Source organism: Phalangium opilio, unplaced genomic scaffold (genome assembly GCF_054372755.1).
Source record: "Phalangium opilio isolate 3A_F unplaced genomic scaffold, DU_Popi_V2 ptg000662l_1, whole genome shotgun sequence".
Classification (NCBI taxonomy): domain Eukaryota; kingdom Metazoa; phylum Arthropoda; class Arachnida; order Opiliones; family Phalangiidae; genus Phalangium; species Phalangium opilio.
Window position 1 is genome coordinate 2241040 of NW_028324246.1, and position 14029 is coordinate 2255068.

The window sequence follows — 14029 nt, forward strand, 5'->3', positions numbered from 1 at the left end:
GTTAGACTACTGGGAATGTAGGTCTTCCAGGGAAGTGGCGGCGTAGGGGGAAGGGGGGTGTTGCCCCCGAGGTTTTAGTCGGCTTAAAAAGGAGAGAATGGGCAACACCGGTAAAGAGATCTTTCTCTCTCTCTCTCTCTCTCTCTCTCTCTCTCTCTCTCTCTCTCTCTCTCTCTCTCTCCTAGTCTTTTGTAGTAACGAGGCTTTCCTTTCTCACTCTGACACGGTTAGGGGGGTTGGGATGGAAGAGAGGGGACTACAACCCCTTTTAACCCTTTTTACAAGCGCGGCTTGAAGGAGAAGCCCGCCATGTCAGGGGTTATACTTGATAAGATCGCTTTATTGCCACCTCGACTTACGTAAGTACGGTGGCTCCCATTTTCACCACGCCACAAGAAAAGGGTTAAATACTTCTTCCGTGTTTAAGGGGGTTCAGGGGAAGAGGCCCCCACCCCCTTACCATTTTAATCGCCGTAACCGGTCCCCGGAGCTACTGGCGCTAACAAAATTTGCGGAGAGAATTAAGAGGCAAGTTCCTAAAGCAGATATTTGTTTAATTTTTACTAGTTTATAATTTGACTTTAATATGGAATTAATTTAATTGTAACAATTAATTTTATTTGTTTTTTTTTGTAGTAATAATTTAAGTTATTTGTGAAACATTATACTATTTTGTTTAATTTTTTTATAGATGTAAACGAGGTCGTTTTAAAGGCCGACTTCCACCGAAAAGGGTTCTTACGAACTGAAGACCGTGCATCGATTCTTAACAATAGAGCGACCGTGCCAATTTTCGAGTCCCCACTGGAGGGGTTCTTACGAACTGAAAACCTTGCTATGCGGGTTCTTACGAACTGAAGATAAACAATAGAAAGTCTCTTAAATATTTTATTCCCGATTTTTACGACCCTCTGAAGGAAAATATCTATTGTTTATCTTCAGTTCGTAAGAACCCCCTCAAAATTTTGTCCAGCGGGGATTCGAAAATCGGCACGGTCGCTCCATTGTTACTCTCGATGCACGGTTTTCAGTTCGTAAGAACCCTTTTCGATGGAAGTCGGCCTTTAAACTTAAAAGCCAATTATTTATATATTTTTAAATTAATTAATAATTTGAAAAAAAGGAGAAATTAAATTTAGCATTAACAAAGTTCTCCAGGAAGTTTAATTGTTTCTGGCCTTAGTAAAGAATCCCGTTCGAGTTATATTCTCTTTAAAATGCAAATAATTCGACTATACACTTTCTGCCAACAATCCGTGAAGAGACTAACGAAAGAGAAACACTATCGCTCTAGAGTGAGTGAGAGAGGAAGGGTTATCCTTCTTTTAGGTAACTTCATAAAGAGTGAACGCTAGATGGGATTGTAAGAGGAGAGAGAAGGCTCTTTTTTTTTCTCTCCACATTTATATCGGGCAGAGAGGAAAGGGGTCTTGTGTTCCTCGGTTATCATAATCCCCCTCGGGATAGGACCTGCAAAAGAGAGGGGCAAAACCGCCTGCTAAACGCTCGATCCCGCTCTCCCCATTGGGATACACCCTGTATAGTTCGTATCAAAAGGGTTATAAGTGTATATAGATCATCGAGAAAGAAAGAGGAATAAGAGAAAATCTGGCCAGTGTTTTCGTGATGTTTTGAATGTTTTTCGACGGCTGTGATTTTTTTTTTTGAAAGAATGAGGTCAATTACGCAAATATGTCAGGGTCATACGGAGTGACTGTTATGTTTTATAAGTATGACACTACCTATACTTCGTAATGCTTGAGACTTACAGCTCGAGCTAGTTCGAGAACGACGGAAGCGAGAATTGAAGGACTACACTCGGGCATGGTTAATTTTGCAGAACTTCCATCTTCCTATTTAGTCTGCATTACTAAGCCTTTAACATGGCCTCACCAGGCGTCGCTTTACCTCGAATCTATGACCTACCTCACTCACTTCATGACAAGCTCCAGTTTGTAACCAGTGACAAACTAATGCCCAACATTCTTATGAACTTATGATATATTAATAAGAAGGAGCATGGCGACTCGGCATACGTATTTTTGAAATTAAACTGGTAACCATGGCAACACTCCTCCTCCTCTTCTTTTTTCTTCTTCTTATATTTATTACTCAAAGGCGTGTAATAGCTCGTTATAACTCCCCTTTCCCTTCCAATGGTTATTCATGTCACTTGTCCCTTGAAGGAAAGCCTGGGGTTAAGCTAGGGTAGGGATGTATTTACGGTCAAGAGACTGGCGTAGTCAGGCCGGCAGGCAAGTAGCTGGGAATAAAATCAAAGAAACCATTACTAAAAAAAATACATCTCTGGAATATTTATTTATTTTTTTGTTGAGAGAGAGAGAGAGAGAGAGAGAGAGAGAGAGAGAGAGAGAGAGAGAGAGAGAGAGAGAGAGAGAGAGAGAGAGAGAGAGAGAGAGAGAGAGAGAGAGAGAGAGAGAGACTTCGAACATTGACTGGAGGATTTTACTAGAGCAAGAAGTGATATCTAGTTTATTAGGGAGAATGTATAATATTCCTAAGTATTCGCACGCCATAGTCCGAGTCCCCCTTATTTTTTTGTTGAGAGAGAGATAGAGAGAGTTCGAACATTGACTGGAGGATTTTACTAGAGCAAGAAGTGATGTCTAGTTTATTAGGGAGAAGGTATAAGATGCCTAAGTATTCGCGCGCCATAGTCCCAGTCCCCCTTTCAAAATACAATGGGGGGCGTAAAAGGAGGCCGGGCTATTTCGCTGCCTCTCCTCAGAAAATATGACTTTAATTTTCGTCATTCGCGTCACCGCGCTGACGTGAGTTTTCAAGAACCAATGAGATGCTGGTTGTAATTTAGAGGCGGCGGGGATTAACTCCGGATGTCTACGTTTGGACTGGAGATAAAGCTAGAAATGTGGTCAATTAATTTATACCTTTTCCCTAGTAAACTAGATATCACTTCTTGACTAGAGTTTAAATATTGTTGTATTTACAGTATATTTATGGGGCAAGTATCCGAGACCTTTTCGATGTGTTTTTTTTTTCTTCCCCCAATCCGCGGCGTTTATCGATTGAATGGAATATATGGCGAACAGCGACTTGGAGTCTAATTACGAAAAATTCCCATTTATTTTCGATTTTCTATCACCCGTCCGAGATTATATTATTGCCTCCTTCTTCCCCTTCCCCCCACGTTTTATCTATGGTATGCAGGCAGTTTGATAAAATAACGAAAAGAGAGAGAGAGAGAGAGATCTGGGGTGAGAGAGGGGGAGGGGCTTAATGGGGACGGATTTCTATTATTGAAGTTATTACTCTATATACCTTTTCTTTTCTTTCCTATCAAATTCTTCTTCTTCTTCTTCTTCTTCTTCTTGTAGCTGACATTAGTAAAGACTCAAAGAGAGAGAGAGAGAGAGAAAACTGCAATGCGTGTCTTGATCTCCCCAATTCCCAACACTCATTTTCATTTCCTTATTTATTTGACTGAGAGAGAGAATGAGAGAAAAACATTACTTCCTCTACAAGTATTTTTGTATCATTATCAATTTTCAAGCCAGATTTGTTTCGCAACACCCATTTTAGTATACTAATATAGGTTATACGAGAAACGTATGCCAAAAATCGTATATTCAAGGTGTTTCTGATGATAAGTCTGCATGCATAAATTAAGGGGGATGTTATTTGGGTGCATGCACGATTTTGAGTCTAAAATTTAACTTATATGATTCCATTTTGATTGCCCTAAGGGACACTGCTTTCGAGTTATGATTAGACTTGTGTTTTAGGGATGACCCCTTAATTATATTAGAAATCATTGTCTTAATCAGTTTCTTAATTAAATTTAAGGGGTCATCCGTAAAATACTCCAATCCAATCTTAACTCGAAAATAGTGTCCCTTAAGGCAATCAAAATGGAGATAAAAGTTATACATTTTCGACTCAGAATCGTTCACCCAAAGAACATCCCCCTTAATTTATCGCAGAAACACCCTGCATATATGTTTTAGGTCGGTATTCATTTCCTCATTTATTAATATTTAATTAGTTACGTTTTTGAAAGGAACATTACGAACAACAAACCTAAAAAACCTTTTAAAAAAAAATTATGTCAATTTACAAATAATAATAAATTACTACTAGCGAATGCTATTAATTTCTGGGTTTAAAAACGAAAGGGTTAATAAACTCATTTGAAAATTAATTTATTCTAGAGAGATTAATAAATAATAATATAATAAGGTATACCCAGGTGCGGAAAATCCGTCGTCAGTTCAGACATTAACAAACACCACCTACCACCTACCACCTAAAACGTTACGTTTCTTTTCACTAATAAATAATTATATATTTCAAGAGAGGTTGCATGCAGGTGCTAGATATTTACTTTTTATTTTTATTTTATTATTAATCGCTTTTATAGCGCGTCCCTCTTTGTTATTAATAAATTTCTATTCAATTATAAATTGAACGACGATTGACGCGTGTCTCGTGTCTATGAACCCCCAATCTTCGTTAGGTCGACGAAGTGCGAAAATAAACCAGCAAAGTTCTGTTTTAGATTTTGGAGGCCCACAATTGCCAATACTGATTCGTCGTCTTGGTTCGTTTATTAGTCTTCTCGTGAAAAGGAATCTGAGTTGAATTCTGTTTGACTGGATGATCCTTATAGTTTAAAGAATATCTCTCGGATCCAAGGGAGCTGTAGGGAGTCGAAGGGAGTCAGGTTATCAGGGAAAAGAGACATTGTTAACTGCATGGGGAAGTCAGGAACTCTCGCGCCGGTTAAAGCCGCCTGTGTATTTCGAAGGGATTTAACTAAAAGGAGAAAGAAAGGAAGAAAATGATGGCTAAGGACGAGGGGTTAGTCACTTGAATAATCAGGTGTACAAAACCGAAGAAAACGATTACTTGATTTCTAGAGTAGAATTCTTAGAAAATCATCAGTAATCAAAGTCATTCTTGGAGGTGATCAATGGTTATCGGAAATCTCCGATAATCACTGGAAATCACGTGAAATCTTGAGAAAATCAGAAATAATCACATGATTTACTAGTAATATTTTGTAATCACCTCGGAATTAATCACACATTTCGTGAAATAATCACGCATAATCAATCGAGGAATTCGAAAATCCAAAATAAAATTCGTAATCAGTTGAAATAGAAATAATCACTGCATTCATCGAAATTCACGGAGAATGCAGTGGTAATCACGGAATTCCCCTAAATATCACTGGAATTCAAACAGGATTCGCAAGTAATCTGAGGCAATAACGGGAAATCAGTGTAAAGATTATGGAAATCACGAAAAATAATCGTAATCACGGAAATCAAGGAATTCATTCATTAATCATCGGAATTCATATCAGTAATCAGCTAGGTGTACAAAATTTTGGCGAATGACTAGCCCCTCGGCTAAGGAAGACAGTTGGGGGTGTTGAAGATATGGGCGCCAAAAGGCGCGAGGAGAGAAAGAGAGAGAGAGAGGAATTTCAAGGGATGAGAGCAATTTGGCGTTAGGACTCGCCTGTCAACCTCTTTCCTGATTGAACTCTCCAGTCAGCCACCCAGAAAAATCAAAATTGATTATGGACACCCTCCCCCCCCCTCTCATACACACTACCAACAATTCAACCCACCTCCCTCCCCTATCCGCCCCAGCATCCCTTTCGGCAAGTCAAGAGTAGATGGCGATACTCGCTCTACATTCTCTCTGCACCACCTTAACACTCGACTTAATAAATAAATATATAAGTTAATTAATTATTCATCTTCTTACAATCATTAGAGGAAATTTTCACCACGGGTGACTAATTCTTTTATACATGCACTTTGTATTTTAATATTTACACCGGGTTCATAACAAACCTGGAAAATTCAGGGAGTTAAATAGTTGACAGAAAACAAAGGGGAATTAAATGGTTGACAAAAAATTCTGGGAAATAAATAGTTGACAAAAGAATTTAGAATTTTTAGTAAAAATAAAAGAAATCAGGGAAATTTGTGAGGTTTGAGTAAGTTTGTCCTGAAGGGGTTGCTTCAATTATGAACAAAACCCACTCCCATTGTTATTACTCCATCTAATTGGAAAAAACCTGGAAAACTCATGGAAATTAGTTTTCCAAAAATTGTACGAACACTGATTACACTAATTTAGATGGGAATAAAAAACAGTGTCTTTTAGAAAACTTCTGAATAATTAAATATGATTTTAAATATTTTTGATTGCGATTAAAATAATTTGTGATTGGTCAAGTGTTGATACGTAGCTTTTCTCTCACTTGCTACTAGATTTAGAATTTGATGTTGATATAGCGAAGGCTATTGGTGTAGAGGATTGAAAAACCCGGTACAAGTCGCGTCTGATCAAAAGGAATTCCTCGTACGTTAAAAAAAAATCGATGATAGGAGTGTCGAGAATGACTATCTCCCTTCGTCCCTACCTCTCTCTCTCCCTCTCTCTCTCTCTCTCTCTCTCTCTCTCATCCCTAGTTAAAAAAACGCACCCCCGAAAAATCTTAAACAAGATGTATAGATACATAAAAAATACACTAAAATCACTACACGGCTAGATACTCGCTCGCATTCTCTCTCTCTCTCTCTTTCTCTCTCATCTCTCTCTCGACAGACAGACATGCAGGGAAGCAAAAAAAAAAAAGAGAGAGATTCCAGGGGTAAGGATGAAAAATATTTTATCTCATAAGGAAAATACATTAACAAGTATGATAAATCCCGTGTTAAAATTACGACTGTAACCGTACTGATAGTAAAGTCCCTTTTTCCAAGTGAGACGAACGTACACCCAGGAAGGATGTAACAAAAAAAAGTGGATCAATAATTTTTTTTCCACTCCGACTCCCAAGGAACCTGGGGTAGAGTTTTTTACCCCCCCCCCCTCGGCTGCAATCTAGGAATGCGTCTAGAATTGATAAGAGTGCAGTTGGGAAACGGGTTCCTTTTGGTCCGGCGTGGCTTGGAAATCCCCCCGGTTAGTGTCTCGAACGTCGACGTCGAGCGTGGGGAGGCGCGTTATGAAGATAGATTCGAGAGAAATTCGCAACTAGAGAAGTATAAGCTTACTTATAGGCATAGTTCAGCTCAGACTCTTGTTAGGTTGCATGCGTAGGCATACACACCTTTATCAAGAAACGATATCTAGTTTACTAGGGAGAAGTTATAAGATGCCTAAGTATTCGCGCGCCGTAGTCCTAGTCCTCCTTTCAAAATACAAGGGAGGACGTAAACGGAGGCCGAGCTATTTCGCTACACTCTCCTCAGTCGGAAAATATGACTGTAATTTTCGTCATTCGCGTCGCGCTGACGTGAGTGAGTTTTCAAGAACCAATGAGATGCTGGTTGTAATTTAGAGGCGGCGGGGATTAACTCCGGACCTACTATACGTTTGGATTGGAGATAAAGCTATATAAATGTGGATGAACGAATTTATACCTTCTCCCTAGTAAACTAGATATTGCTTCTTGCCTTTATCCTTTTCCCCCATACTGACAACGAAACGTTGTATCTTGTATGATAAGTAAGTTTAAATTCGCGTTGTCTCTTGTCCTTAAAGATGATCGGGATAAAGACTCGTCATCTCAAAAAAAAAAAGCTGCATGAGAGAGCTAGACGATTGCGAAAAATATGAATATAATATTTTTCTTATACTATATTTTTTTTCTCTCTCTCTCTCACTCCTTTTCTACGGGAGTGTAGGTATAGTATACCTTGTAGTGATTACGCTACCGGGGGTTTGGGTTGGGGGGGGGGCTGGTACCCCGCGAGATGTTAACAACACGCGGGGAAAGGTCGGGAGGGCGTTTGATAGTCGAGTGGATTTTGGCTGCCTTTGTTAGTGGCACGTCCCGGTCTTCCTCAACTCAAAGATGTGATGATTTTTTTATAACTCTCTCTCTCTCTCTCTCTCTCTCTCTCTCTCTCTCTCTCTCTCTCTCTCCCACAAGAAATACTTAAAGGGTTCTATACCCGAGGAGGAAATGTTGACAGGATCACGAGTTTATATTCTTACAGATCAATTTGTTGGTTTGTCAATCTGTACAGATACGATTATATAGTCTCTTAGCGCCTTAGAGGGTGTATTTATTGATATTTCAAGAACGTTTGAATAATTTTCTAATGAATATAACAACTTTTGATGTAAGACACAGCGGTAAAACTTGTCTAATAGACCATTTCGATGTAGCTATAAGAGGGAAAGACACGTGGGTAAAACTTTGCCTTCCATCTCGCTTAATTTTTGGCGCCTGCGCTGTAGTCTTTTTGTATAACACGAGAGTGCATGCGCAGATACGGAAATGTATCAACCAACCCCCTTGTATGTCCTGATACTGAGGGTTACCTACCCCATTTTTACCTCGAAAAGGTCTATTATTTAAATTAAAATATCACCCATTTGATTTTTTTTATGAATTCGTAAACTAAATGTTCATTTATTTAACTATTTCTCTTGATTACGCCAAAAAGACTTTAGTATTAGGTATTTACTTGAGTTTCCCTTTTTTTTTAAATAAAAAGCGTAGGTAAGGTTATATTATGTAAGATTAAAAAGAACATTGTACTAGAAAATCTGGTTCGGGATCTTTTTTTTTTTGTATCTTTCGTATGTATACACCAGCATCTTCCATCTTCTCCCGAGAAGGGAAGAGATGGGGGTGCGTTTTAAAAGCTTGGAAGAAGGGATGAAGATCAAAGATGGCGCTGTGGGTGGGGGTGTTCTTTGACAGTAGCGATTTGTCACCTGAATGAAATTCATTCCCAATAAAAACTCATTTTAGAAAAAGAAGCGGGAAGGGGGGGAGATCCGCACAAATGTATGTAGCGAACGTATAGCAGCGCCACCTAGATATAACCCCCCGAACCCCTTTTATATATTTCATAAAAGCTTTTTTTCTCCTTTTTTTTTTGACCCTGCAAGATTTTTTCGCTTCTCTCCATCCATTTTTTTTTCATCATTCTCCTTTCATTTCTAGTTGACACGAACTATTTTAATTTTCAGTCAGATTTTATATTAGGTATCTCTCCGCCGTAATGTCTTCTTAAGTGTTAAGTAGACTCGTTAGTATCCCGAGCGTTGGCGATAAATGGGGAGACGCTTTTCGGAATGATCCCCACGGAGAGAAAAATCATAATGATATTATTCTACGGAATAAATTCATTCGTAATACTACCGCGATTTCTATACGTCATTACATCCCTTAAAAGCGTTATATTTACCCCTTTGGCGCCTGTTTAAAGTCGGGTATTCTAAGAGTGGAAAAAAGTCCTCAACTGTACGGAAAAGGGGGGGGGGGGAGCTACCGTTTTTGAAATGAGACACATTTTGACAATCACGATTCATTTCTTTTCCCCTTTCATATTTATGTCTTTCTCTTATTTTATTTCAATCGCTTTTCCTCCTTACTTTCTCTCTCTCGCTGCCTTTCTCCGTTTCTCCCACTCTCAAAATTTTAGATTGTTTTAACCATACTTACCTGGCGTTAGGCTTGTTGCCCTAATTGTTATGTATTTTCGTTTCTAATTGTCTAGTAATAGGTAAGCTGTAATAGGCTAATAATTGTAGACTAAAATTAGGCGACGGCTAATACATATGTATACAGGGTGTTTCTGATAAGTCTCCAAGCATAAATTAATTCTGAGGGATGTTCTTTGGGTGCATACACGATTTTGAGTCGAAAATGTAGTAACTTCTATCTCCATTTTGTTTGCCCTAAGGGACACTGTTTTCGAGTTATGATTTAAGTGTTTTTATTGATGACCCCTTAATTAAATTACCCCTTTCAGTTTCTTAATTAAATATAAGGGGTCATCCGTGAATTAGTCCAATGGTAACTTGAAAACGGTGACCCGTACGGAAAAATGTCATAAAAGTTACATTTTGACTCAAAACTGTCCAAGCAACATGGATGAAAAGTTGAGACGCCTGCGCTATGTGACATACACTAGGTTTTAGTGAATAAAGTTGATTTTAAGTACCTATCGTGTATATATATTAAGTTTCGGACAAGACAATTTGCAACTGAGGGCGTTCTGTTTTAGTCAATCTCTCCAGTTGTGTTAATTATCTCCTTTTTTGGAGGGGATGGTGGGAATGGAATGTTCAGTGGATCTGATTGGGTTCCGAGTTTTTATCAAACGTAGGTCGGATATGGGCAATTTTTTGTAAAATAGCTCAATGACCATGCATATATTTGAATTTTTAGGCTCTTCATGCAGTCCGCAAAATGTTTAGAGCATGCAGGAGGGAGGTGAGGGCCCGGCTAGTCGTGTTTAAACCCTCATCCCCAAAAGCTTCTAGAACTGCACCCACGAAGCTTTAATCTAAGCGGGGGTGTATTGGAGGGCGGGGGGGGGGGGGGGGGTTCGTATGGGAGATGGAGGGGGGAGCAGCGGGGGTAGGGGCTTAGTAAGAGAGGAACTAGTACATTCAGAATGGATACATTAGGAATAATATATCTTTTCCTAACGGTTATCCTCAACTCCTGAGAGAATTTTCCAAAGTCTCTCTCTCTCCTCTCTCTCTCAATCTCTCTCTCTCTTTTCTCTTTTAAGTTATGGCTTCCCCGATGTTGTAACAAAGACCTTCTCTTAAACCCCCTCCCTTCCCCCCTCCGGGTACCTTGAGGGGGAGATGAATGGGGGGTAGGGACGGGGAAAGAGCCCGGGGTTTTCAAACTCTTACTGCAAAGTCGTTCTAATTAAAATGCGAAACCAATAGTGATCCCCCCTCCCCTTCTATTCTACATCTATGGGTCGGAGGGGATATGCCCCATCCCCCTCAGTCCGTCCGTTTTCCTCTAATGGAATTCTTAAGTCTGCCACTAATGCTTCCCCCCACAACCCCTCAGAATACTTCACTCCCCCCCCCCTTCGACGGCGTTATTCTAGCATACCACCGAAAGACGGACGGACAAGCGCCTTCTAATGCCACTTAGCTATTCTTTCAAAAATTTAAACCGCTTTAGTTTTAGTCGAAATTGAAGGTATTGGTTTGAAATTTGGGTCTCCCCGTGAATGGGGTTTTATGATCGACTAGAACTATAAAAGACGCAACAATCGATAAGGGAATTTTAAATTAACATCTACTACTACAGTACACTACCATCGCATTCTCTTTGTCCTTCAGAAATTAAAGAGATGATCACTATTTTTACGAAGTAGCTAAGAATTTTAAGTTAGTTTAATTTTTGATGTTAAAAGAAACGGCATTGTTCAAAACGTTTTGTGTTTAAACGCAAAATTTTTGTTCTTTTCTCTTAAACGGATAACGTTACTAGCAGTGTCCAGAAGATAATAGGGGTGGCGATGGACTATTAAGAGTGGCTAGCCTGGTAATGACCCTTTTGGCGCGACCAGCGGTCATCCAGTAGCCGACTAAAGGCTCTTTAAGGGATCCCCGCACGTCGACACTCTATACTTTGTACGGTTGACCGCGCTATCTCTTCTCAAAGAGTCGTGTTCGCTTTTAAAAACAAAACGCAAGTTCAAGAAAAATCCTCCCCAATGTGTAGGCATACTCCACTGCTAAGCAGGGTAAACATTTCTACAGGGGCCGTAGAGTTAACATGGGATTATTTGCCCCTTAATTCAGACTTCTCCAAAATATAGAAATAGACTTAATTTACAAATAAAAAGTATAAAATAAATATAAATATATGAAATTTATTAAAATAAATTAACCTTTGGGATTAATAATTACCTGACGTATCGTTTTCGCTTCTAAAAACCAAGCAATAAGATAAAACCACCAAATGTGTACTCCGCTGCTAAGCAGGGTAAACATTTCTACAGGGGCCATAGAGTTAACAAGGGGCTCTTTGCCCCTTAAGTCAGACTTCTCCATAATAGATAGAATTTAAAAATCAAAAATATGAAATAAACTTAATTTATTGTAATAAATTAATTTAGGTAGGGCTTCCTTTGACTTCCTAGTATTAATAATTACATGTCGTATTTGTTAAAATTGAGTAATTAGAACGGGGCTGGCTGCTATTGGCGTTGGGTAGGGTGGGGGAACCGTTAGTGTTTTGTTCCTTTTAGTCGGAGGATGGAGAGGGGAAGAAGGATGGTTGGAGGCAAAAGGTATATAGGAGAGTCAAGAGATGAAAGGGAATGCTCGAAAAACATCAATAGACACCGACCGAGATAGATGGATATAAAAGAGGAGACTATATAGAACTGTGGATAGAATGTCCCTTTTTTTTTTACGTATACGGATATAGAGGTCGTTTCTATTAGGCCTAACATCGCCGCTTAACAGCGCTACCATCGTCCAGGAAAGAGCCCATTCCTGTTGTCCACTAAAGCCTCTACCGGTGTCTCCCCCCCCCCCCCGCGAGAGAATGGACACTCTACCGACCATCGCCTATTTGTTTTCAACCAAGCCTTTGATTTGATTTGTTTTGTTTTCTAAACCAAGTGCTGGATCCCTCGGAACTAGAAAGAACAAAAAAATGCCATCAAGGGTTTAGGGTAGGTGGTCGTTTGGAACGTGTTCCATGAGTGTCTGTTGGCTTGACTTCTACGCCGATGGATAGCCGGCTTCTTTTATTCTTTTTCGTCTTCTTCTTCTTCAGTTTGGTCGCGGTCATCTTTGGGCGATCGCCTTTGATGGCTATAAAAAGCAAAGGCTTGACCGTTACGGTCAACAGGTGTCTTCACTCTAGCTGCCCACTTTGCCAAGTTCTTTATAGAGATAATACCACGCTGTACGTTTCGCAATGTCCACTTTTTCCCTTGACCTAGAGACCGGAATCGAAACTGCACGTGCCTGTCGTTGGAGACTGCAATTGTGTTTTATAGTTGAACCGTTCTATTGACTCGGTTATGGTTTTAATTTTGCCACGATTTCTTTCCTTAAGCATATCCAGACTAAATTCCAGAGTGGTGCTTTACTCAAAATGCCTTTAGACCTGAATTAATTCCATTAATGACTTTAGAATCTATTTAATTATATCAGAATTATGTAATACTTCTCTTCGAACAAAAGTGTACTGCACAAAGCGGCGGGGTAATTGTAACGTGATTCTTCCCAACAACATTTTACATTTATTATAGCAAGGTTACTAAACCGAATCACATACGCCATGTAAATAGTTCCCTCTCATCATTACTCTATTAGCGCTGCTTAATTATTTGAATTCCAAGGCGCATGCGCTTGTTGATTAATTTTTGTCCCGCGTTAAGACAATCCAGGTTTGTGGGTTGATTGCTGAGGATTTAGTAAACACCAAACAGTTATAGAATTCGCCCTAGCACGGGAAGATGCCCATTTGAAGTTTGATGAGCGGGAAAGCAAACAAAAAGGGTATGAGTGAGCCTGGAAGAATCATGAATTGCATAACTAAAGTATTAAGAGCATACAGAGTGTCATCCTTCTTCTATTATCCACTTCTGGTTGTAGGTTTATATTTGAACGTAGTGCTCAACTTCTGGGAGGTACCTCCTTAACAAAATCAGTAATTTTTTTTATAAAATATTTTGAATAAATAAATAAATTGGGGGAAGGGGTTGATTTAGGGGGGGGCAAAAAAATAAAGCGGATCTCGTGTCGGTGCTAAAGAAAAGGAAATGGCTGGGAATTTGTGGGATGAGAGGATTCTCTCTTTCTCTCTCTCTCTGGGAAGGGGGGGGGGATAAAAAATTGGCCTCTGTGTGTTTCTCTCTCTCTCTCTCTCTCTCTCTCTCTCTCTCTCTCTTTTTCCTAAGTTTATAAAGCTGGAATTCAAGCATCCATCCCTCGTCCCTCGAAAGAAGAAAGCGTTTAACGCCTTTAAAAAATAAGTCCGGAAAGAGAGGATAGAACGGGAAAGAAGCTAGAGCTATACTAGAATCCGGATGCCGATAAATCACGGTCCACTCGTAACTATAAACCGAGCGGGGGTGGGCTTGGGGTTGGGGGTCTGGGCTTAACCGTAAATCGCTGAAATAACGTCCTCAGCTCCATCTATAGATGTCCTCGGGAAATGAGAGTGCTATAACGTCGCGACCCAACTCAATCTGACCCCATCGTATACCACCTACTTTGCCTAATAAAG

At 39.7% G+C, this 14029-nt stretch overlaps 1 long non-coding RNA gene across 5 annotated transcripts in view; it reads left to right on the top strand.

Moving 5' to 3' along the window:
- The window catches only part of LOC149588362 (uncharacterized), a 200186-nt gene that overhangs the window by 87346 nt on the left and 98811 nt on the right, over nt 1-14029 (top strand). The window lies entirely within an intron of this gene.